At 48.8% G+C, this 24379-nt stretch overlaps 16 non-coding genes across 16 annotated transcripts; all 16 read left to right on the top strand.

Moving 5' to 3' along the window:
• The first annotated feature begins 3034 nt into the window (after positions 1 to 3034).
• Positions 3035 to 3107, top strand: TRNAV-CAC (transfer RNA valine (anticodon CAC)). The gene has a single exon. It is a non-coding gene; the product is annotated as a tRNA-Val (tRNA).
• Positions 3108 to 3414: 307 nt separating this feature from the next.
• On the top strand, positions 3415 to 3526 carry TRNAL-CAA (transfer RNA leucine (anticodon CAA)). The gene is made up of 2 exons: positions 3415 to 3452; positions 3481 to 3526. It is a non-coding gene; the product is annotated as a tRNA-Leu (tRNA).
• Positions 3527 to 6147: 2621 nt separating this feature from the next.
• Positions 6148 to 6219, top strand: TRNAP-AGG (transfer RNA proline (anticodon AGG)). Its single transcript has one exon. It is a non-coding gene; the product is annotated as a tRNA-Pro (tRNA).
• A 388-nt stretch (positions 6220 to 6607) lies between these two features.
• On the top strand, positions 6608 to 6680 carry TRNAV-CAC (transfer RNA valine (anticodon CAC)). Its single transcript has one exon. It is a non-coding gene; the product is annotated as a tRNA-Val (tRNA).
• Positions 6681 to 6987: 307 nt separating this feature from the next.
• On the top strand, positions 6988 to 7099 carry TRNAL-CAA (transfer RNA leucine (anticodon CAA)). The gene is made up of 2 exons: positions 6988 to 7025; positions 7054 to 7099. It is a non-coding gene; the product is annotated as a tRNA-Leu (tRNA).
• A 3091-nt stretch (positions 7100 to 10190) lies between these two features.
• Positions 10191 to 10263, top strand: TRNAV-CAC (transfer RNA valine (anticodon CAC)). The gene has a single exon. It is a non-coding gene; the product is annotated as a tRNA-Val (tRNA).
• A 306-nt stretch (positions 10264 to 10569) lies between these two features.
• TRNAL-CAA (transfer RNA leucine (anticodon CAA)) lies at positions 10570 to 10681 on the top strand. The gene is made up of 2 exons: positions 10570 to 10607; positions 10636 to 10681. It is a non-coding gene; the product is annotated as a tRNA-Leu (tRNA).
• A 3080-nt stretch (positions 10682 to 13761) lies between these two features.
• TRNAV-CAC (transfer RNA valine (anticodon CAC)) lies at positions 13762 to 13834 on the top strand. The gene has a single exon. It is a non-coding gene; the product is annotated as a tRNA-Val (tRNA).
• A 307-nt stretch (positions 13835 to 14141) lies between these two features.
• On the top strand, positions 14142 to 14253 carry TRNAL-CAA (transfer RNA leucine (anticodon CAA)). Its single transcript has 2 exons — positions 14142 to 14179; positions 14208 to 14253. It is a non-coding gene; the product is annotated as a tRNA-Leu (tRNA).
• Positions 14254 to 16874: 2621 nt separating this feature from the next.
• On the top strand, positions 16875 to 16946 carry TRNAP-AGG (transfer RNA proline (anticodon AGG)). Its single transcript has one exon. It is a non-coding gene; the product is annotated as a tRNA-Pro (tRNA).
• Positions 16947 to 17334: 388 nt separating this feature from the next.
• TRNAV-CAC (transfer RNA valine (anticodon CAC)) lies at positions 17335 to 17407 on the top strand. The gene has a single exon. It is a non-coding gene; the product is annotated as a tRNA-Val (tRNA).
• A 307-nt stretch (positions 17408 to 17714) lies between these two features.
• On the top strand, positions 17715 to 17826 carry TRNAL-CAA (transfer RNA leucine (anticodon CAA)). The gene is made up of 2 exons: positions 17715 to 17752; positions 17781 to 17826. It is a non-coding gene; the product is annotated as a tRNA-Leu (tRNA).
• A 2620-nt stretch (positions 17827 to 20446) lies between these two features.
• Positions 20447 to 20518, top strand: TRNAP-AGG (transfer RNA proline (anticodon AGG)). The gene has a single exon. It is a non-coding gene; the product is annotated as a tRNA-Pro (tRNA).
• A 388-nt stretch (positions 20519 to 20906) lies between these two features.
• TRNAV-CAC (transfer RNA valine (anticodon CAC)) lies at positions 20907 to 20979 on the top strand. The gene has a single exon. It is a non-coding gene; the product is annotated as a tRNA-Val (tRNA).
• Positions 20980 to 21286: 307 nt separating this feature from the next.
• On the top strand, positions 21287 to 21398 carry TRNAL-CAA (transfer RNA leucine (anticodon CAA)). The gene is made up of 2 exons: positions 21287 to 21324; positions 21353 to 21398. It is a non-coding gene; the product is annotated as a tRNA-Leu (tRNA).
• Positions 21399 to 24019: 2621 nt separating this feature from the next.
• TRNAP-AGG (transfer RNA proline (anticodon AGG)) lies at positions 24020 to 24091 on the top strand. The gene has a single exon. It is a non-coding gene; the product is annotated as a tRNA-Pro (tRNA).
• The last annotated feature ends 288 nt before the right edge of the window (positions 24092 to 24379 follow it).

Genomic DNA, 24379 nt, shown 5'->3' with positions numbered 1-24379 from the left:
CCTCACACCACTATCTTTGGAAGCTGCTGTGGCATGTGAGGAGAAATCCACCAACCCATCGGCTGGGCCCTCAATCAAAATTCTGTGTATTACTGGAAGGGGCGTCTCAGGCACACCTTCTGTTAGAGCTGCACTTTATGACAGTAACTACCATGCTGGTTTCTACTTAAGCAGTTGATTCTATCGTTTGAAGTGAGGCTCTCCTGCCACCTTTTGGGCAAAGAAGACACTGCCCCTGCAACAACACAGGCAGACAAGCTCAAACTAGGTTTCTTGGTTAGGTGGGCGGAGCATATTGGCAATGGTGCCTCCTCGTGACTTGCAATTTACATGAAGAAGACAGAGAGGCAGCTGGGAGTAGGCAGTACCCATGAACCCCTGAACACTGTCTTGCGACTAGCACACAATTCTGAAATGAGGCGGGGGAAAGGAGGTGATTTCCCCATCAAGGGCCATTCCGGGAAATCAGCCACCCTGCGTCTCCCAGGTGAGTGTTTCAGGCCTATGAGCCACTAATATAAATCTCGCCTGATCGAGCCTGATCGAGCAAGTGTGCTTGAATCCAAGAGGCATGCTCCTCTGGCTCAAGAGCTAGCAGGCCCTTCAGTGCTTCTGGTTGGGAAGTCTAAGGTGCAAGGGTCCATGACTTGCAGCGGGTTACAACTACCAGAAAGGGTCTGCTTTTCACATCAGTGCCCTAGTTCAGCTCACTGGCACAGGGCATTTTGACTACCTCTTGCCTTGCTAGAGACAAACAAAAAATCCTTGACAGAAAACATCAATTGCTATGGCACGCTTAGAGAGAGAGAGCCTCCAAATGGCCCTGCTTTTCGGAAAGACGCTTCAGAAGATGTTTCAAATGACTATGCAGCGGCAGTCTAGTTGGTATAGGGGTATGATTCTCGCTTCGGGTGTGAGAGGACCTCGGTTCAAATCCCAGACAAACCCCTACCTTTATAGGTTCAGTCTGTGTTTTAAACAGGAGTATTTATGCTTTTCACTCTTGTAAGATGTCATGTTGCAATGCAATACATGCTTTATACTGGCGTCGAGACGGTTCAGCATCATGAAGGTATGCGAGATTTCTTTGCAACTGCTTTTCTGTGCTGGAGCAGCAGTGCTCGTAGGAACATTAAATGCACAGTGCTTCTCCATGGTAATTTCGGGTCCAGTTCTGAAATCACCTCTTGGAATGAAAGTGATCCCAGTTCCTTTCTTCCAAGGGAAGAGATCGTGTTCCGGAAGGCTCAGCTTTGAGCGTCATGAACATTGGCCCTCATCCTTGCATCCCAGTCCAATGCATAGCCACATAAAGCAAGCAGGTGTGTCTGTTTCCATAGTGTGGTGGTTCCAGTACAATGCATAGCCACATGAAGCAAGCCGGCAAGTGTGTCTGTTTGTCTAGTGTAGTGGTTATCATGCGCACCTCACATGCGAAAGGTCCCTGGTTCGAGTCGCTGGGCTTTTTCACAGTATTTGCATTTCCTGCCTCACCTGACAGGCAAGCTGAGATAAAAGAGACTGTGTCTATCCCTCACCATCGTGAGGTACTACGCTCCTGGGGCATCTGTCACAGCTCACCAAGAGGAGTTGCGCCAGCTTACGGCAGTCAGTTGCTCACTGTTTGACCTTTGCAATGAAGCCTGAGCCTACAGCATTCAAGCCAGCCAAGGAAGGAAGGTACGAGAGCGAAAATAGCTTTCCTGCCCTCACCAAGAACACACACCTTGAGCAAATAAAGTGCCAGACTTACAAGGCCCTATCGCCACCGGAGCATCACTTTTAGTGACGCCCCGGTGGCACTATGCACTGCGCGGTATTTACAAGATGGCGTTCAGCCACTTTTTGTGGCTTAACACCACCTTGTAAATACGGCCCCTTAGCACGCAGCGCGTTCCCTGGAAGGGGCGTGCAATGGGTGTTGTTGGGAGTGTGCCACAGCAACACCATAGCATTTTGATGCTGCTCCAGATTTAGGAGTTGGCGTAAATCTGCGTCAGCACCAAAATCCAACGCCATCCCAGGGGTGTCGTTAGAGTGGCGCACTGAGGAGAAATGTTTTCATTTCTCCTTGTTTTTGCTCTTTCTATGTGTGATGCATTCTGCAGCACACATAGAAGTAAGAGCAAATCACCATTGAAGATTTTTTTTTTGGGCAGGAAGGTGTCCCTTCCTGCACAAAAACAATTTCCCCCTCAACGCAGTCATCCTTGTACCATGGTGCAAGAACGGCTGCGTTGGCGCTCAGCAGCTAATTTAGAGCTGGCGCAGGGGGAAGCACAGGGGTGCGCTGTATTCTACTAAATACGGCGCTTCCCTGCATTTTGAAAATGATGGCGCGTGGGGCTTGCAAATTTGGCACAGCGTCGCGCTTAGTCATTTTCTTGTAAATCTGGGCCAAAATGTCTAAAGGATAGAGGCTTTTTATGTCATGTTCGATGAAGACCATGCAAATGACTCTAGTCGTACTGCAGAAGAGAGCACCATGTGCAGTTTCTTGCTTTGGGATGTAGTCTCCCACTCTCTGTCACCAACCCTCCGAGCAGGGTCGGAGCCGTTGCATTTCTGTGCCCAGGCTCGTTGGTCTAGGGGTATGATTCTCGCTTAGGGTGCGAGAGGTCCCAGATTCAAATCCCGGACGAGCCCATTTTAGCGGAAAACAATCAAATCCTGCTCAAAATACACAACCCCTCAACATTTCTCATTCCACTCGAAGCATTGTTGCGCAAAACATATTTTTTGCCTCAGGCGAAAAATGGATTACAATGCCTTGGCTTCCTTCCTGCTTGCTCTCAGTGCGCCCTGTGTGATGATTTCACAGGCTCTCCTTCCTGGCATTTAGGCATCAGATATTTGTCTGTCTCTGCCCGCAACTGTGGGATTTTTCAGGACGTCTGAGTGTATGCATGCTGGCTGACACCGCTGCAATTTTCACACTTACCCCTCGCATTCCGAGCAACTGCTGATAAAGTATAGAGGAAATCGTGCAAACATATGAGGGGAACTGTGCTCCTTCAGTCAAACCAGCAAGCTTGTTTCTGTAGTGTAGTGGTTATCACGTTCGCCTCACACGCGAAAGGTCCCCGGTTCGAGACTGGGCAGAAACACTTGGCAGCAGCAGCTTTTGTGTTTGCTCCCTAAAACCTCAGTCTCTCTCAATGCACACTTAGACAGAAATGACCTTTAAAAACTTGTGACCTGTGTAAAACGTGCTTTACTATTGCAGGACGCTAAAAAGTTATCTGCATCCCTCGGTGGTCGTGCATGTGCATTGTTTCTTGTTCTGTTTTTTTTTTTTTTTCTTGGCCATGTTATATTGTGGGGCCTTTAAAGCTGTGACTTTGATAGGAACATTGCAAGCGGCAAAATCAACAAGTGCAGACTGAAGAGTCCGACCTGCACACTGTTTTGGCTGTCAGGATGGCCGAGTGGTCTAAGGCGCCAGACTCAAGAGAGCTTGATCTTCAGTGAAGCTGAACCTTCTGGTCTCTTCATGGAGGCGTGGGTTCAAATCCCACTTCTGACAGGTGTATTTTCTTCCCTTAAATCTTGCTCTGCTTGCAGAGCCAGCTCCTCACACCACTATCTTTGGAAGCTGCTGTGGCATGTGAGGAGAAATCCACCAACCCATCGGCTGGGCCCTCAATCAAAATTTTGTGTATTACTGGAAGGGGCGTCTCAGGCACACCTTCTGTTAGAGCTGCACTTTATGACAGTAACTACCATGCTGGTTTCTACTTAAGCAGTTGATTCTATCGTTTGAAGTGAGGCTCTCCTGCCACCTTTTGGGCAAAGAAGACACTGCCCCTGCAACAACACAGGCAGACAAGCTCAAACTAGGTTTCTTGGTTAGGTGGGCGGAGCATATTGGCAATGGTGCCTCCTCGTGACTTGCAATTTACATGAAGAAGACAGAGAGGCAGCTGGGAGTAGGCAGTACCCATGAACCCCTGAACACTGTCTTGCGACTAGCACACAATTCTGAAATGAGGCGGGGGAAAGGAGGTGATTTCCCCATCAAGGGCCATTCCGGGAAATCAGCCACCCTGCGTCTCCCAGGTGAGTGTTTCAGGCCTATGAGCCACTAATATAAATCTCGCCTGATCGAGCGCTGATCAAGCAAGTGTGCTTGAATCCAAGAGGCATGCTCCTCTGGCTCAAGAGCTAGCAGGCCCTTCAGTGCTTCTGGTTGGGAAGTCTAAGGTGCAAGGGTCCATGACTTGCAGCGGGTTACAACTACCAGAAAGGGTCTGCTTTTCACATCAGTGCCCTAGTTCAGCTCACTGGCACAGGGCATTTTGACTACCTCTTGCCTTGCTAGAGACAAACAAAAAATCCTTGACAGAAAACATCAATTGCTATGGCACGCTTAGAGAGTGAGAGCCTCCAAATGGCCCTGCTTTTCGGAAAGACGCTTCAGAAGATGTTTCAAATGACTATGCAGCGGCAGTCTAGTTGGTATAGGGGTATGATTCTCGCTTCGGGTGTGAGAGGACCTCGGTTCAAATCCCAGACAAACCCCTACCTTTATAGGTTCAGTCTGTGTTTTAAACAGGAGTATTTATGCTTTTCACTCTTGTAAGATGTCATGTTGCAATGCAATACATGCTTTATACTGGCGTCGAGACGGTTCAGCATCATGAAGGTATGCGAGATTTCTTTGCAACTGCTTTTCTGTGCTGGAGCAGCAGTGCTCGTAGGAACATTAAATGCACAGTGCTTCTCCATGGTAATTTCGGGTTCAGTTCTGAAATCACCTCTTGGAATGAAAGTGATCCCAGTTCCTTTCTTCCAAGGGAAGAGATCGTGTTCCGGAAGGCTCAGCTTTGAGCGTCATGAACATTGGCCCTCATCCTTGCATCCCAGTCCAATGCATAGCCACATAAAGCAAGCAGGTGTGTCTGTTTCCATAGTGTGGTGGTTCCAGTACAATGCATAGCCACATGAAGCAAGCCGGCAAGTGTGTCTGTTTGTCTAGTGTAGTGGTTATCATGCGCACCTCACATGCGAAAGGTCCCTGGTTCGAGTCGCTGGGCTTTTTCACAGTATTTGCATTTCCTGCCTCACCTGACAGGCAAGCTGAGATAAAAGAGACTGTGTCTATCCCTCACCATCGTGAGGTACTACGCTCCTGGGGCATCTGTCACAGCTCACCAAGAGGAGTTGCGCCAGCTTACGGCAGTCAGTTGCTCACTGTTTGACCTTTGCAATGAAGCCTGAGCCTACAGCATTCAAGCCAGCCAAGGAAGGAAGGTACGAGAGCGAAAATAGCTTTCCTGCCCTCACCAAGAACACACACCTTGAGCAAATAAAGTGCCAGACTTACAAGGCCCTATCGCCACCGGAGCATCACTTTTAGTGACGCCCCGGTGGCACTATGCACTGCGCGGTATTTACAAGATGGCGTTCAGCCACTTTTTGTGGCTTAACACCACCTTGTAAATACGGCCCCTTAGCACGCAGCGCGTTCCCTGGAAGGGGCGTGCAATGGGTGTTGTTGGGAGTGTGCCACAGCAACACCATAGCATTTTGATGCTGCTCCAGATTTAGGAGTTGGCGTAAATCTGCGTCAGCACCAAAATCCAACGCCATCCCAGGGGTGTCGTTAGAGTGGCGCACTGAGGAGAAATGTTTTCATTTCTCCTTGTTTTTGCTCTTTCTATGTGTGATGCATTCTGCAGCACACATAGAAGTAAGAGCAAATCACCATTGAAGATTTTTTTTTTGGGCAGGAAGGTGTCCCTTCCTGCACAAAAACAATTTCCCCCTCAACGCAGTCATCCTTGTACCATGGTGCAAGAACGGCTGCGTTGGCGCTCAGCAGCTAATTTAGAGCTGGCGCAGGGGGAAGCACAGGGGTGCGCTGTATTCTACTAAATACGGCGCTTCCCTGCATTTTGAAAATGACTGCGCGTGGGGCTTGCAAATTTGGCACAGCGTCGCGCTTAGTCATTTTCTTGTAAATCTGGGCCAAAATGTCTAAAGGATAGAGGCTTTTTATGTCATGTTCGATGAAGACCATGCAAATGACTCTAGTCGTACTGCAGAAGAGAGCACCATGTGCAGTTTCTTGCTTTGGGATGTAGTCTCCCACTCTCTGTCACCAACCCTCCGAGCAGGGTCGGAGCCGTTGCATTTCTGTGCCCAGGCTCGTTGGTCTAGGGGTATGATTCTCGCTTAGGGTGCGAGAGGTCCCAGGTTCAAATCCCGGACGAGCCCATTTTAGCGGAAAACAATCAAATCCTGCTCAAAATACACAACCCCTCAACATTTCTCATTCCACTCGAAGCATTGTTGCGCAAAACATATTTTTTGCCTCAGGCGAAAAATGGATTACAATGCCTTGGCTTCCTTCCTGCTTGCTCTCAGTGCGCCCTGTGTGATGATTTCACAGGCTCTCCTTCCTGGCATTTAGGCATCAGATATTTGTCTGTCTCTGCCCGCAGCTGTGGGATTTTTCAGGACGTCTGAGTGTATGCATGCTGGCTGACACCGCTGCAATTTTCACACTTACCCCTCGCATTCCGAGCAACTGCTGATAAAGTATAGAGGAAATCGTGCAAACATATGAGGGGAACTGTGCTCCTTCAGTCAAACCAGCAAGCTTGTTTCTGTAGTGTAGTGGTTATCACGTTCGCCTCACACGCGAAAGGTCCCCGGTTCGAGACCGGGCAGAAACACTTGGCAGCAGCAGCTTTTGTGTTTGCTCCCTAAAACCTCAGTCTCTCTCAATGCACACTTAGACAGAAATGACCTTTAAAAACTTGTGACCTGTGTAAAACGTGCTTTACTATTGCAGGACGCTAAAAAGTTATCTGCATCCCTCGGTGGTCGTGCATGTGCATTGTTTCTTGTTCTGTTTTTTTTTTTTTTTCTTGGCCATGTTATATTGTGGGGCCTTTAAAGCTGTGACTTTGATAGGAACATTGCAAGCGGCAAAATCAACAAGTGCAGACTGAAGAGTCCGACCTGCACACTGTTTTGGCTGTCAGGATGGCCGAGTGGTCTAAGGCGCCAGACTCAAGAGAGCTTGATCTTCAGTGAAGCTGAGCCTTCTGGTCTCTTCATGGAGGCGTGGGTTCAAATCCCACTTCTGACAGGTGTATTTTCTTCCCTTAAATCTTGCTCTGCTTGCAGAGCCAGCTCCTCACACCACTATCTTTGGAAGCTGCTGTGGCATGTGAGGAGAAATCCACCAACCCATCGGCTGGGCCCTCAATCAAAATTCTGTGTATTACTGGAAGGGGCGTCTCAGGCACACCTTCTGTTAGAGCTGCACTTTATGACAGTAACTACCATGCTGGTTTCTACTTAATCAGTTGATTCTATCGTTTGAAGTGAGGCTCTCCTGCCACCTTTTGGGCAAAGAAGACACTGCCCCTGCAACAACACAGGCAGACAAGCTCAAACTAGGTTTCTTGGTTAGGTGGGCGGAGCATATTGGCAATGGTGCCTCCTCGTGACTTGCAATTTACATGAAGAAGACAGAGAGGCAGCTGGGAGTAGGCAGTACCCATGAACCCCTGAACACTGTCTTGCGACTAGCACACAATTCTGAAATGAGGCGGGGGAAAGGAGGTGATTTCCCCATCAAGGGCCATTCCGGGAAATCAGCCACCCTGCGTCTCCCAGGTGAGTGTTTCAGGCCTATGAGCCACTAATATAAATCTCGCCTGATCAAGCCTGATCGAGCGCTGATCGAGCAAGTGTGCTTGAATCCAAGAGGCATGCTCCTCTGGCTCAAGAGCTAGCAGGCCCTTCAGTGCTTCTGGTTGGGAAGTCTAAGGTGCAAGGGTCCATGACTTGCAGCGGGTTACAACTACCAGAAAGGGTCTGCTTTTCACATCAGTGCCTTAGTTCAGCTCACTGGCACAGGGCATTTTGACTACCTCTTGCCTTGCTAGAGACAAACAAAAAATCCTTGACAGAAAACATCAATTGCTATGGCACGCTTAGAGAGAGAGAGCCTCCAAATGGCCCTGCTTTTCGGAAAGACGCTTCAGAAGATGTTTCAAATGACTATGCAGCGGCAGTCTAGTTGGTATAGGGGTATGATTCTCGCTTCGGGTGTGAGAGGACCTCGGTTCAAATCCCAGACAAACCCCTACCTTTATAGGTTCAGTCTGTGTTTTAAACAGGAGTATTTATGCTTTTCACTCTTGTAAGATGTCATGTTGCAATGCAATACATGCTTTATACTGGCGTCGAGACGGTTCAGCATCATGAAGGTATGCGAGATTTCTTTGCAACTGCTTTTCTGTGCTGGAGCAGCAGTGCTCGTAGGAACATTAAATGCACAGTGCTTCTCCATGGTAATTTCGGGTCCAGTTCTGAAATCACCTCTTGGAATGAAAGTGATCCCAGTTCCTTTCTTCCAAGGGAAGAGATCGTGTTCCGGAAGGCTCAGCTTTGAGCGTCATGAACATTGGCCCTCATCCTTGCATCCCAGTCCAATGCATAGCCACATAAAGCAAGCAGGTGTGTCTGTTTCCATAGTGTGGTGGTTCCAGTACAATGCATAGCCACATGAAGCAAGCCGGCAAGTGTGTCTGTTTGTCTAGTGTAGTGGTTATCATGCGCACCTCACATGCGAAAGGTCCCTGGTTCGAGACGCTGGGCTTTTTCACAGTATTTGCATTTCCTGCCTCACCTGACAGGCAAGCTGAGATAAAAGAGACTGTGTCTATCCCTCACCATCGTGAGGTACTACGTTCCTGGGGCATCTGTCACAGCTCACCAAGAGGAGTTGCGCCAGCTTACGGCAGTCAGTTGCTCACTGTTTGACCTTTGCAATGAAGCCTGAGCCTACAGCATTCAAGCCAGCCAAGGAAGGAAGGTACGAGAGCGAAAATAGCTTTCCTGCCCTCACCAAGAACACACACCTTGAGCAAATAAAGTGCCAGACTTACAAGGCCCTATCGCCACCGGAGCATCACTTTTAGTGACGCCCCGGTGGCACTATGCACTGCGCGGTATTTACAAGATGGCGTTCAGCCACTTTTTGTGGCTTAACACCACCTTGTAAATACGGCCCCTTAGCACGCAGCGCGTTCCCTGGAAGGGGCGTGCAATGGGTGTTGTTGGGAGTGTGCCACAGCAACACCATAGCATTTTGATACTGCTCCAGATTTAGGAGTTGGGGTAAATCTGCGTCAGCACCAAAATCCAACGCCATCCCAGGGGTGTCGTTAGAGTGGCGCACTGAGGAGAAATGTTTTCATTTCTCCTTGTTTTTGCTCTTTCTATGTGTGATGCATTCTGCAGCACACATAGAAGTAAGAGCAAATCACCATTGAAGATTTTTTTTTTGGGCAGGAAGGTGTCCCTTCCTGCTCAAAAACAATTTCCCCCTCAACGCAGTCATCCTTGTACCATGGTGCAAGAACGGCTGCGTTGGCGCTCAGCAGCTAATTTAGAGCTGGCGCAGGGGGAAGCACAGGGGTGCGCTGTATTCTACTAAATACGGCGCTTCCCTGCATTTTGAAAATGACGGCGCGTGGGGCTTGCAAATTTGGCACAGCGTCGCGCTTAGTCATTTTCTTGTAAATCTGGGCCAAAATGTCTAAAGGATAGAGGCTTTTTATGTCATGTTCGATGAAGACCATGCAAATGACTCTAGTCGTACTGCAGAAGAGAGCACCATGTGCAGTTTCTTGCTTTGGGATGTAGTCTCCCACTCTCTGTCACCAACCCTCCGAGCAGGGTCGGAGCCGTTGCATTTCTGTGCCCAGGCTCGTTGGTCTAGGGGTATGATTCTCGCTTAGGGTGCGAGAGGTCCCAGGTTCAAATCCCGGACAAGCCCATTTTAGCGGAAAACAATCAAATCCTGCTCAAAATACACAACCCCTCAACATTTCTCATTCCACTCGAAGCATTGTTGCGCAAAACATATTTTTTGCCTCAGGCGAAAAATGGATTACAATGCCTTGGCTTCCTTCCTGCTTGCTCTCAGTGCGCCCTGTGTGATGATTTCACAGGCTCTCCTTCCTGGCATTTAGGCATCAGATATTTGTCTGTCTCTGCCCGCAGCTGTGGGATTTTTCAGGACGTCTGAGTGTATGCATGCTGGCTGACACCGCTGCAATTTTCACACTTACCCCTCGCATTCCAAGCAACTGCTGATAAAGTATAGAGGAAATCGTGCAAACATATGAGGGGAACTGTGCTCCTTCAGTCAAACCAGCAAGCTTGTTTCTGTAGTGTAGTGGTTATCACGTTCGCCTCACACGCGAAAGGTCCCCGGTTCGAGACCGGGCAGAAACACTTGGCAGCAGCAGCTTTTGTGTTTGCTCCCTAAAACCTCAGTCTCTCTCAATGCACACTTAGACAGAAATGACCTTTAAAAACTTGTGACCTGTGTAAAACGTGCTTTACTATTGCAGGACGCTACAAAGTTATCTGCATCCCTCGGTGGTCGTGCATGTGCATTGTTTCTTGTTCTGTTTTTTTTTTTTTTCTTGGCCATGTTATATTGTGGGGCCTTTAAAGCTGTGACTTTGATAGGAACATTGCAAGCGGCAAAATCAACAAGTGCAGACTGAAGAGTCCGACCTGCACACTGTTTTGGCTGTCAGGATGGCCGAGTGGTCTAAGGCGCCAGACTCAAGAGAGCTTGATCTTCAGTGAAGCTGAGCCTTCTGGTCTCTTCATGGAGGCGTGGGTTCAAATCCCACTTCTGACAGGTGTATTTTCTTCCCTTAAATCTTGCTCTGCTTGCAGAGCCAGCTCCTCACACCACTATCTTTGGAAGCTGCTGTGGCATGTGAGGAGAAATCCACCAACCCATCGGCTGGGCCCTCAATCAAAATTCTGTGTATTACTGGAAGGGGCGTCTCAGGCACACCTTCTGTTAGAGCTGCACTTTATGACAGTAACTACCATGCTGGTTTCTACTTAAGCAGTTGATTCTATCGTTTGAAGTGAGGCTCTCCTGCCACCTTTTGGGCAAAGAAGACACTGCCCCTGCAACAACACAGGCAGACAAGCTCAAACTAGGTTTCTTGGTTAGGTGGGCGGAGCATATTGGCAATGGTGCCTCCTCGTGACTTGCAATTTACATGAAGAAGACAGAGAGGCAGCTGGGAGTAGGCAGTACCCATGAACCCCTGAACACTGTCTTGCGACTAGCACACAATTCTGAAATGAGGCGGGGGAAAGGAGGTGATTTCCCCATCAAGGGCCATTCCGGGAAATCAGCCACCCTGCGTCTCCCAGGTGAGTGTTTCAGGCCTATGAGCCACTAATATAAATCTCGCCTGATCGAGCCTGATCGAGCAAGTGTGCTTGAATCCAAGAGGCATGCTCCTCTGGCTCAAGAGCTAGCAGGCCCTTCAGTGCTTCTGGTTGGGAAGTCTAAGGTGCAAGGGTCCATGACTTGCAGCGGGTTACAACTACCAGAAAGGGTCTGCTTTTCACATCAGTGCCCTAGTTCAGCTCACTGGCACAGGGCATTTTGACTACCTCTTGCCTTGCTAGAGACAAACAAAAAATCCTTGACAGAAAACATCAATTGCTATGGCACGCTTAGAGAGAGAGAGCCTCCAAATGGCCCTGCTTTTCGGAAAGACGCTTCAGAAGATGTTTCAAATGACTATGCAGCGGCAGTCTAGTTGGTATAGGGGTATGATTCTCGCTTCGGGTGTGAGAGGACCTCGGTTCAAATCCCAGACAAACCCCTACCTTTATAGGTTCAGTCTGTGTTTTAAACAGGAGTATTTATGCTTTTCACTCTTGTAAGATGTCATGTTGCAATGCAATACATGCTTTATACTGGCGTCGAGACGGTTCAGCATCATGAAGGTATGCGAGATTTCTTTGCAACTGCTTTTCTGTGCTGGAGCAGCAGTGCTCGTAGGAACATTAAATGCACAGTGCTTCTCCATGGTAATTTCGGGTCCAGTTCTGAAATCACCTCTTGGAATGAAAGTGATCCCAGTTCCTTTCTTCCAAGGGAAGAGATCGTGTTCCGGAAGGCTCAGCTTTGAGCGTCATGAACATTGGCCCTCATCCTTGCATCCCAGTCCAATGCATAGCCACATAAAGCAAGCAGGTGTGTCTGTTTCCATAGTGTGGTGGTTCCAGTACAATGCATAGCCACATGAAGCAAGCCGGCAAGTGTGTCTGTTTGTCTAGTGTAGTGGTTATCATGCGCACCTCACATGCGAAAGGTCCCTGGTTCGAGTCGCTGGGCTTTTTCACAGTATTTGCATTTCCTGCCTCACCTGACAGGCAAGCTGAGATAAAAGAGACTGTGTCTATCCCTCACCATCGTGAGGTACTACGCTCCTGGGGCATCTGTCACAGCTCACCAAGAGGAGTTGCGCCAGCTTACGGCAGTCAGTTGCTCACTGTTTGACCTTTGCAATGAAGCCTGAGCCTACAGCATTCAAGCCAGCCAAGGAAGGAAGGTACGAGAGCGAAAATAGCTTTCCTGCCCTCACCAAGAACACACACCTTGAGCAAATAAAGTGCCAGACTTACAAGGCCCTATCGCCACCGGAGCATCACTTTTAGTGACGCCCCGGTGGCACTATGCACTGCGCGGTATTTACAAGATGGCGTTCAGCCACTTTTTGTGGCTTAACACCACCTTGTAAATACGGCCCCTTAGCACGCAGCGCGTTCCCTGGAAGGGGCGTGCAATGCGTGTTGTTGGGAGTGTGCCACAGCAACACCATAGCATTTTGATGCTGCTCCAGATTTAGGAGTTGGCGTAAATCTGCGTCAGCACCAAAATCCAACGCCATCCCAGGGGTGTCGTTAGAGTGGCGCACTGAGGAGAAATGTTTTCATTTCTCCTTGTTTTTGCTCTTTCTATGTGTGATGCATTCTGCAGCACACATAGAAGTAAGAGCAAATCACCATTGAAGATTTTTTTTTTGGGCAGGAAGGTGTCCCTTCCTGCACAAAAACAATTTCCCCCTCAACGCAGTCATCCTTGTACCATGGTGCAAGAACGGCTGCGTTGGCGCTCAGCAGCTAATTTAGAGCTGGCGCAGGGGGAAGCACAGGGGTGCGCTGTATTCTACTAAATACGGCGCTTCCCTGCATTTTGAAAATGATGGCGCGTGGGGCTTGCAAATTTGGCACAGCGTCGCGCTTAGTCATTTTCTTGTAAATCTGGGCCAAAATGTCTAAAGGATAGAGGCTTTTTATGTCATGTTCGATGAAGACCATGCAAATGACTCTAGTCGTACTGCAGAAGAGAGCACCATGTGCAGTTTCTTGCTTTGGGATGTAGTCTCCCACTCTCTGTCACCAACCCTCCGAGCAGGGTCGGAGCCGTTGCATTTCTGTGCCCAGGCTCGTTGGTCTAGGGGTATGATTCTCGCTTAGGGTGCGAGAGGTCCCAGATTCAAATCCCGGACGAGCCCATTTTAGCGGAAAACAATCAAATCCTGCTCAAAATACACAACCCCTCAACATTTCTCATTCCACTCGAAGCATTGTTGCGCAAAACATATTTTTTGCCTCAGGCGAAAAATGGATTACAATGCCTTGGCTTCCTTCCTGCTTGCTCTCAGTGCGCCCTGTGTGATGATTTCACAGGCTCTCCTTCCTGGCATTTAGGCATCAGATATTTGTCTGTCTCTGCCCGCAACTGTGGGATTTTTCAGGACGTCTGAGTGTATGCATGCTGGCTGACACCGCTGCAATTTTCACACTTACCCCTCGCATTCCGAGCAACTGCTGATAAAGTATAGAGGAAATCGTGCAAACATATGAGGGGAACTGTGCTCCTTCAGTCAAACCAGCAAGCTTGTTTCTGTAGTGTAGTGGTTATCACGTTCGCCTCACACGCGAAAGGTCCCCGGTTCGAGACTGGGCAGAAACACTTGGCAGCAGCAGCTTTTGTGTTTGCTCCCTAAAACCTCAGTCTCTCTCAATGCACACTTAGACAGAAATGACCTTTAAAAACTTGTGACCTGTGTAAAACGTGCTTTACTATTGCAGGACGCTAAAAAGTTATCTGCATCCCTCGGTGGTCGTGCATGTGCATTGTTTCTTGTTCTGTTTTTTTTTTTTTTTCTTGGCCATGTTATATTGTGGGGCCTTTAAAGCTGTGACTTTGATAGGAACATTGCAAGCGGCAAAATCAACAAGTGCAGACTGAAGAGTCCGACCTGCACACTGTTTTGGCTGTCAGGATGGCCGAGTGGTCTAAGGCGCCAGACTCAAGAGAGCTTGATCTTCAGTGAAGCTGAACCTTCTGGTCTCTTCATGGAGGCGTGGGTTCAAATCCCACTTCTGACAGGTGTATTTTCTTCCCTTAAATCTTGCTCTGCTTGCAGAGCCAGCTCCTCACACCACTATCTTTGGAAGCTGCTGTGGCATGTGAGGAGAAATCCACCAACCCATCGGCTGGGCCCTCAATCAAAATTTTGTGTATTACTGGAAGGGGCGTCTCAGGCACACCTTCTGTTAGAGCTGCACTTTATGACAGTAACTACCATGCTGGTTTCTACTTAAGCAGTTGATTCTATCGTTTGAAGTGAGGCTCTCCTGCCACCTTTTGGGCAAAGAAGACACTGCCCCTGCAACAACACAGGCAGACAAGCTCAAACTAGGTTTCTTGGTTAGGTGGGCGGAGCATATTGGCAATGGTGCCTCCTCGTGACTTGCAATTTACATGAAGAAGACAGAGAGGCAGCTGGGAGTAGGCAGTACCCATGAACCCCTGAACACTGTCTTGCGACTAGCACACAATTCTGAAATGAGGCGGGGGAAAGGAGGTGATTTCCCCATCAAGGGCCATTCCGGGAAATCAGCCACCCTGCGTCTCCCAGGTGAGTGTTTCAGGCCTATGAGCCACTAATATAAATCTCGCCTGATCGAGCGCTGATCAAGCAAGTGTGCTTGAATCCAAGAGGCATGCTCCTCTGGCTCAAGAGCTAGCAGGCCCTTCAGTGCTTCTGGTTGGGAAGTCTAAGGTGCAAGGGTCCATGACTTGCAGCGGGTTACAACTACCAGAAAGGGTCTGCTTTTCACATCAGTGCCCTAGTTCAGCTCACTGGCACAGGGCATTTTGACTACCTCTTGCCTTGCTAGAGACAAACAAAAAATCCTTGACAGAAAACATCAATTGCTATGGCACGCTTAGAGAGTGAGAGCCTCCAAATGGCCCTGCTTTTCGGAAAGACGCTTCAGAAGATGTTTCAAATGACTATGCAGCGGCAGTCTAGTTGGTATAGGGGTATGATTCTCGCTTCGGGTGTGAGAGGACCTCGGTTCAAATCCCAGACAAACCCCTACCTTTATAGGTTCAGTCTGTGTTTTAAACAGGAGTATTTATGCTTTTCACTCTTGTAAGATGTCATGTTGCAATGCAATACATGCTTTATACTGGCGTCGAGACGGTTCAGCATCATGAAGGTATGCGAGATTTCTTTGCAACTGCTTTTCTGTGCTGGAGCAGCAGTGCTCGTAGGAACATTAAATGCACAGTGCTTCTCCATGGTAATTTCGGGTTCAGTTCTGAAATCACCTCTTGGAATGAAAGTGATCCCAGTTCCTTTCTTCCAAGGGAAGAGATCGTGTTCCGGAAGGCTCAGCTTTGAGCGTCATGAACATTGGCCCTCATCCTTGCATCCCAGTCCAATGCATAGCCACATAAAGCAAGCAGGTGTGTCTGTTTCCATAGTGTGGTGGTTCCAGTACAATGCATAGCCACATGAAGCAAGCCGGCAAGTGTGTCTGTTTGTCTAGTGTAGTGGTTATCATGCGCACCTCACATGCGAAAGGTCCCTGGTTCGAGTCGCTGGGCTTTTTCACAGTATTTGCATTTCCTGCCTCACCTGACAGGCAAGCTGAGATAAAAGAGACTGTGTCTATCCCTCACCATCGTGAGGTACTACGCTCCTGGGGCATCTGTCACAGCTCACCAAGAGGAGTTGCGCCAGCTTACGGCAGTCAGTTGCTCACTGTTTGACCTTTGCAATGAAGCCTGAGCCTACAGCATTCAAGCCAGCCAAGGAAGGAAGGTACGAGAGCGAAAATAGCTTTCCTGCCCTCACCAAGAACACACACCTTGAGCAAATAAAGTGCCAGACTTACAAGGCCCTATCGCCACCGGAGCATCACTTTTAGTGACGCCCCGGTGGCACTATGCACTGCGCGGTATTTACAAGATGGCGTTCAGCCACTTTTTGTGGCTTAACACCACCTTGTAAATACGGCCCCTTAGCACGCAGCGCGTTCCCTGGAAGGGGCGTGCAATGGGTGTTGTTGGGAGTGTGCCACAGCAACACCATAGCATTTTGATGCTGCTCCAGATTTAGGAGTTGGCGTAAATCTGCGTCAGCACCAAAATCCAACGCCATCCCAGGGGTGTCGTTAGAGTGGCGCACTGAGGAGAAATGTTTTCATTTCTCCTTGTTTTTGCTCTTTCTATGTGTGATGCATTCTGCAGCACACATAGAAGTAAGAGCAAATCACCATTGAAGATTTTTTTTTTGGGCAGGAAGGTGTCCCTTCCTGCACAAAAACAATTTCCCCCTCAACGCAGTCATCCTTGTACCATGGTGCAAGAACGGCTGCGTTGGCGCTCAGCAGCTAATTTAGAGCTGGCGCAGGGGGAAGCACAGGGGTGCGCTGTATTCTACTAAATACGGCGCTTCCCTGCATTTTGAAAATGACTGCGCGTGGGGCTTGCAAATTTGGCACAGCGTCGCGCTTAGTCATTTTCTTGTAAATCTGGGCCAAAATGTCTAAAGGATAGAGGCTTTTTATGTCATGTTCGATGAAGACCATGCAAATGACTCTAGTCGTACTGCAGAAGAGAGCACCATGTGCAGTTTCTTGCTTTGGGATGTAGTCTCCCACTCTCTGTCACCAACCCTCCGAGCAGGGTCGGAGCCGTTGCATTTCTGTGCCCAGGCTCGTTGGTCTAGGGGTATGATTCTCGCTTAGGGTGCGAGAGGTCCCAGGTTCAAATCCCGGACGAGCCCATTTTAGCGGAAAACAATCAAATCCTGCTCAAAATACACAACCCCTCAACATTTCTCATTCCACTCGAAGCATTGTTGCGCAAAACATATTTTTTGCCTCAGGCGAAAAATGGATTACAATGCCTTGGCTTCCTTCCTGCTTGCTCTCAGTGCGCCCTGTGTGATGATTTCACAGGCTCTCCTTCCTGGCATTTAGGCATCAGATATTTGTCTGTCTCTGCCCGCAGCTGTGGGATTTTTCAGGACGTCTGAGTGTATGCATGCTGGCTGACACCGCTGCAATTTTCACACTTACCCCTCGCATTCCGAGCAACTGCTGATAAAGTATAGAGGAAATTGTGCAAACATATGAGGGGAACTGTGCTCCTTCAGTCAAACCAGCAAGCTTGTTTCTGTAGTGTAGTGGTTATCACGTTCGCCTCACACGCGAAAGGTCCCCGGTTCGAGACCGGGCAGAAACACTTGGCAGCAGCAGCTTTTGTGTTTGCTCCCTAAAACCTCAGTCTCTCTCAATGCACACTTAGACAGAAATGACCTTTAAAAACTTGTGACCTGTGTAAAACGTGCTTTACTATTGCAGGACGCTAAAAAGTTATCTGCATCCCTCGGTGGTCGTGCATGTGCATTGTTTCTTGTTCTGTTTTTTTTTTTTTTTCTTGGCCATGTTATATTGTGGGGCCTTTAAAGCTGTGACTTTGATAGGAACATTGCAAGCGGCAAAATCAACAAGTGCAGACTGAAGAGTCCGACCTGCACACTGTTTTGGCTGTCAGGATGGCCGAGTGGTCTAAGGCGCCAGACTCAAGAGAGCTTGATCTTCAGTGAAGCTGAACCTTCTGGTCTCTTCATGGAGGCGTGGGTTCAAATCCCACTTCTGACAGGTGTATTTTCTTCCCTTAAATCTTGCTCTGCTTGCAGAGCCAGCTCCTCACACCACTATCTTTGGAAGCTGCTGTGGCATGTGAGGAGAAATCCACCAACCCATCGGCTGGGCCCTCAATCAAAATTCTGTGTATTACTGGAAGGGGCGTCTCAGGCACACCTTCTGTTAGAGCTGCACTTTATGACAGTAACTACCATGCTGGTTTCTACTTAAGCAGTTGATTCTATCGTTTGAAGTGAGGCTCTCCTGCCACCTTTTGGGCAAAGAAGACACTGCCCCTGCAACAACACAGGCAGACAAGCTCAAACTAGGTTTCTTGGTTAGGTGGGCGGAGCATATTGGCAATGGTGCCTCCTCGTGACTTGCAATTTACATGAAGAAGACAGAGAGGCAGCTGGGAGTAGGCAGTACCCATGAACCCCTGAACACTGTCTTGCGACTAGCACACAATTCTGAAATGAGGCGGGGGAAAGAAGGTGATTTCCCCATCAAGGGCCATTCCGGGAAATCAGCCACCCTGCGTCTCCCAGGTGAGTGTTTCAGGCCTATGAGCCACTAATATAAATCTCGCCTGATCGAGCGCTGATCAAGCAAGTGTGCTTGAATCCAAGAGGCATGCTTCTCTGGCTCAAGAGCTAGCAGGCCCTTCAGTGCTTCTGGTTGGGAAGTCTAAGGTGCAAGGGTCCATGACTTGCAGCGGGTTACAACTACCAGAAAGGGTCTGCTTTTCACATCAGTGCCCTAGTTCAGCTCACTGGCACAGGGCATTTTGACTACCTCTTGCCTTGCTAGAGACAAACAAAAAATCCTTGACAGAAAACATCAATTGCTATGGCACGCTTAGAGAGAGAGAGCCTCCAAATGGCCCTGCTTTTCGGAAAGACGCTTCAGAAGATGTTTCAAATGACTATGCAGCAGCAGTCTAGTTGGTATAGGGGTATGATTCTCTCTTCGGGTGTGAGAGGACCTCGGTTCAAATCCCAGACAAACCCCTACCTTTATAGGTTCAGTCTGTGTTTTAAACAGGAGTATTTCTGCTTTTCACTCTTGTAAGATGTCATGTTGCAATGCAATACATGCTTTATACTGGCGTCGAGACGGTTCAGCATCATGAAGGTATGCGAGATTTCTTTGCAACTGCTTTTCTGTGCTGGAGCAGCAGTGCTCGTAGGAACATTAAATGCACAGTGCTTCTCCATGGTAATTTTGGGTCCAGTTCTGAAATCACCTCTTGGAATGAAAGTGATCCCAGTTCCTTTCTTCCAAGGGAAGAGATCGTGTTCCGGAAGGCTCAGCTTTGAGCGTCATGAACATTGGCCCTCATCCTTGCATTCCAGTCCAATGCATAGCCACATAAAGCAAGCAGGTGTGTCTGTTTCCATAGTGTGGTGGTTCCAGTACAATGCATAGCCACATGAAGCAAGCCGGCAAGTGTGTCTGTTTGTCTAGTGTAGTGGTTATCATGCGCACCTCACATGCGAAAGGTCCCTGGTTCGAGTCGCTGGGCTTTTTCACAGTATTTGCATTTCCTGCCTCACCTGACAGGCAAGCTGAGATAAAAGAGACTGTGTCTATCCCTCACCATCGTGAGGTACTACGCTCCTGGGGCATCTGTCACAGCTCACCAAGAGGAGTTGCGCCAGCTTACGGCAGTCAGTTGCTCACTGTTTGACCTTTGCAATGAAGCCTGAGCCTACAGCATTCAAGCCAGCCAAGGAAGGAAGGTACGAGAGCGAAAATAGCTTTCCTGCCCTCACCAAGAACACACACCTTGAGCAAATAAAGTGCCAGACTTACAAGGCCCTATCGCCACCGGAGCATCACTTTTAGTGACGCCCCGGTGGCACTATGCACTGCGCGGTATTTACAAGATGGCGTTCAGCCACTTTTTGTGGCTTAACACCACCTTGTAAATACGGCCCCTTAGCACGCAGCGCGTTCCCTGGAAGGGGCGTGCAATGGGTGTTGTTGGGAGTGTGCCACAGCAACACCATAGCATTTTGATGCTGCTCCAGATTTAGGAGTTGGCGTAAATCTGCGTCAGCACCAAAATCCAACGCCATCCCAGGGGTGTCGTTAGAGTGGCGCACTGAGGAGAAATGTTTTCATTTCTCCTTGTTTTTGCTATTTCTATGTGTGATGCATTCTGCAGCACACATAGAAGTAAGAGCAAATCACCATTGAAGATTTTTTTTTTGGGCAGGAAGGTGTCCCTTCCTGCACAAAAACAATTTCCCCCTCAACGCAGTCATCCTTGTACCATGGTGCAAGAACGGCTGCGTTGGCGCTCAGCAGCTAATTTAGAGCTGGCGCAGGGGGAAGCACAGGGGTGCGCTGTATTCTACTAAATACGGCTCTTCCCTGCATTTTGAAAATGACTGCGCGTGGGGCTTGCAAATTTGGCACAGCGTCGCGCTTAGTCATTTTCTTGTAAATCTGGGCCAAAATGTCTAAAGGATAGAGGCTTTTTATGTCATGTTCGATGAAGACCATGCAAATGACTCTAGTCGTACTGCAGAAGAGAGCACCATGTGCAGTTTCTTGCTTTGGGATGTAGTCTCCCACTCTCTGTCACCAACCCTCCGAGCAGGGTCGGAGCCTTGCATTTCTGTGCCCAGGCTCGTTGGTCTAGGGGTATGATTCTCGCTTAGGGTGCGAGAGGTCCCAGGTTCAAATCCCGGACGAGCCCATTTTAGCGGAAAACAATCAAATCCTGCTCAAAATACACAACCCCTCAACATTTCTCATTCCACTCGAAGCATTGTTGCGCAAAACATATTTTTTGCCTCAGGCGAAAAATGGATTACAATGCCTTGGCTTCCTTCCTGCTTGCTCTCAGTGCGCCCTGTGTGATGATTTCACAGGCTCTCCTTCCTGGCATTTAGGCATCAGATATTTGTCTGTCTCTGCCCGCAGCTGTGGGATTTTTCAGGACGTCTGAGTGTATGCATGCTGGCTGACACCGCTGCAATTTTCACACTTACCCCTCGCATTCCAAGCAACTGCTGATAAAGTATAGAGGAAATCGTGCAAACATATGAGGGGAACTGTGCTCCTTCAGTCAAACCAGCAAGCTTGTTTCTGTAGTGTAGTGGTTATCACGTTCGCCTCACACGCGAAAGGTCCCCGGTTCGAGACCGGGCAGAAACACTTGGCAGCAGCAGCTTTTGTGTTTGCTCCCTAAAACCTCAGTCTCTCTCAATGCACACTTAGACAGAAATGACCTTTAAAAACTTGTGACCTGTGTAAAACGTGCTTTACTATTGCAGGACGCTAAAAAGTTATCTGCATCCCTCGGTGGTCGTGCATGTGCATTGTTTCTTGTTCTGTTTTTTTTTTTTTTTCTTGGCCATGTTATATTGTGGGGCCTTTAAAGCTGTGACTTTGATAGGAACATTGCAAGCGGCAAAATCAACAAGTGCAGACTGAAGAGTCCGACCTGCACACTGTTTTGGCTGTCAGGATGGCCGAGTGGTCTAAGGCGCCAGACTCAAGAGAGCTTGATCTTCAGTGAAGCTGAGCCTTCTGGTCTCTTCATGGAGGCGTGGGTTCAAATCCCACTTCTGACAGGTGTATTTTCTTCCCTTAAATCTTGCTCTGCTTGCAGAGCCAGCTCCTCACACCACTATCTTTGGAAGCTGCTGTGGCATGTGAGGAGAAATCCACCATCCCATCGGCTGGGCCCTCAATCAAAATTCTGTGTATTACTGGAAGGGGCGTCTCAGGCACACCTTCTGTTAGAGCTGCACTTTATGACAGTAACTACCATGCTGGTTTCTACTTAAGCAGTTGATTCTGTCGTTTGAAGTGAGGCTCTCCTGCCACCTTTTGGGCAAAGAAGACACTGCCCCTGCAACAACACAGGCAGACAAGCTCAAACTAGGTTTCTTGGTTAGGTGGGCGGAGCATATTGGCAATGGTGCCTCCTCGTGACTTGCAATTTACATGAAGAAGACAGAGAGGCAGCTGGGAGTAGGCAGTACCCATGAACCCCTGAACACTGTCTTGCGACTAGCACACAATTCTGAAATGAGGCGGGGGAAAGGAGGTGATTTCCCCATCAAGGGCCATTCCGGGAAATCAGCCACCCTGCGTCTCCCAGGTGAGTGTTTCAGGCCTATGAGCCACTAATATAAATCTCGCCTGATCGAGCGCTGATCGAGCAAGTGTGCTTGAATCCAAGAGGCATGCTCCTCTGGCTCAAGAGCTAGCAGGCCCTTCAGTGCTTCTGGTTGGGAAGTCTAAGGTGCAAGGGTCCATGACTTGCAGCGGGTTACAACTACCAGAAAGGGTCTGCTTTTCACATCAGTGCCCTAGTTCAGCTCACTGGCACAGGGCATTTTGACTACCTCTTGCCTTGCTAGAGACAAACAAAAAATCCTTGACAGAAAACATCAATTGCTATGGCACGCTTAGAGAGAGAGAGCCTCCAAATGGCCCTGCTTTTCGGAAAGACGCTTCAGAAGATGTTTCAAATGACTATGCAGCGGCAGTCTAGTTGGTATAGGGGTATGATTCTCGCTTCGGGTGTGAGAGGACCTCGGTTCAAATCCCAGACAAACCCCTACCTTTATAGGTTCAGTCTGTGTTTTAAACAGGAGTATTTCTGCTTTTCACTCTTGTAAGATGTCATGTTGCAATGCAATACATGCTTTATACTGGCGTCGAGACGGTTCAGCATCATGAAGGTATGCGAGATTTCTTTGCAACTGCTTTTCTGTGCTGGAGCAGCAGTGCTCGTAGGAACATTAAATGCACAGTGCTTCTCCATGGTAATTTCGGGTCCAGTTCTAAAATCACCTCTTGGAATGAAAGTGATCCCAGTTCCTTTCTTCCAAGGGAAGAGATCGTGTTCCGGAAGGCTCAGCTTTGAGCGTCATGAACATTGGCCCTCATCCTTGCATCCCAGTCCAATGCATAGCCACATAAAGCAAGCAGGTGTGTCTGTTTCCATAGTGTGGTGGTTCCAGTACAATGCATAGCCACATGAAGCAAGCCGGCAAGTGTGTCTGTTTGTCTAGTGTAGTGGTTATCATGCGCACCTCACATGCGAAAGGTCCCTGGTTCGAGTCGCTGGGCTTTTTCACAGTATTTGCATTTCCTGCCTCACCTGACAGGCAAGCTGAGATAAAAGAGACTGTGTCTATCCCTCACCATCGTGAGGTACTACGCTCCTGGGGCATCTGTCACAGCTCACCAAGAGGAGTTGCGCCAGCTTACGGCAGTCAGTTGCTCACTGTTTGACCTTTGCAATGAAGCCTGAGCCTACAGCATTCAAGCCAGCCAAGGAAGGAAGGTACGAGAGCGAAAATAGCTTTCCTGCCCTCACCAAGAACACACACCTTGAGCAAATAAAGTGCCAGACTTACAAGGCCCTATCGCCACCGGAGCATCACTTTTAGTGACGCCCCGGTGGCACTATGCACTGCGCGGTATTTACAAGATGGCGTTCAGCCACTTTTTGTGGCTTAACACCACCTTGTAAATACGGCCCCTTAGCACGCAGCGCGTTCCCTGGAAGGGGCGTGCAATGGGTGTTGTTGGGAGTGTGCCACAGCAACACCATAGCATTTTGATGCTGCTCCAGATTTAGGAGTTGGCGTAAATCTGCGTCAGCACCAAAATCCAACGCCATCCCAGGGGTGTCGTTAGAGTGGCGCACTGAGGAGAAATGTTTTCATTTCTCCTTGTTTTTGCTCTTTCTATGTGTGATGCATTCTGCAGCACACATAGAAGTAAGAGCAAATCACCATTGAAGATTTTTTTTTTGGGCAGGAAGGTGTCCCTTCCTGCACAAAAACAATTTCCCCCTCAACGCAGTCATCCTTGTACCATGGTGCAAGAACGGCTGCGTTGGCGCTCAGCAGCTAATTTAGAGCTGGCGCAGGGGGAAGCACAGGGGTGCGCTGTATTCTACTAAATACGGCGCTTCCCTGCATTTTGAAAATGACGGCGCGTGGGGCTTGCAAATTTGGCACAGCGTCGCGCTTAGTCATTTTCTTGTAAATCTGGGCCAAAATGTCTAAAGGATAGAGGCTTTTTATGTCATGTTCGATGAAGACCATGCAAATGACTCTAGTCGTACTGCAGAAGAGAGCACCATGTGCAGTTTCTTGCTTTGGGATGTAGTCTCCCACTCTCTGTCACCAACCCTCCGAGCAGGGTCGGAGCCGTTGCATTTCTGTGCCCAGGCTCGTTGGTCTAGGGGTATGATTCTCGCTTAGGGTGCGAGAGGTCCCAGGTTCAAATCCCGGACGAGCCCATTTTAGCGGAAAACAATCAAATCCTGCTCAAAATACACAACCCCTCAACATTTCTCATTCCACTCGAAGCATTGTTGCGCAAAACATATTTTTTGCCTCAGGCGAAAAATGGATTACAATGCCTTGGCTTCCTTCCTGCTTGCTCTCAGTGCGCACTGTGTGATGATTTCACAGGCTCTCCTTCCTGGCATTTAGGCATCAGATATTTGTCTGTCTCTGCCCGCAGCTGTGGGATTTTTCAGGACGTCTGAGTGTATGCATGCTGGCTGACACCGCTGCAATTTTCC

The sequence above is a fragment of the Pleurodeles waltl genome, unplaced genomic scaffold, assembly GCF_031143425.1.
Source record: "Pleurodeles waltl isolate 20211129_DDA unplaced genomic scaffold, aPleWal1.hap1.20221129 scaffold_390, whole genome shotgun sequence".
Taxonomy (NCBI): Eukaryota; Metazoa; Chordata; class Amphibia; order Caudata; family Salamandridae; genus Pleurodeles; species Pleurodeles waltl.
This window is presented reverse-complemented; position numbering and strand designations above follow the sequence as displayed.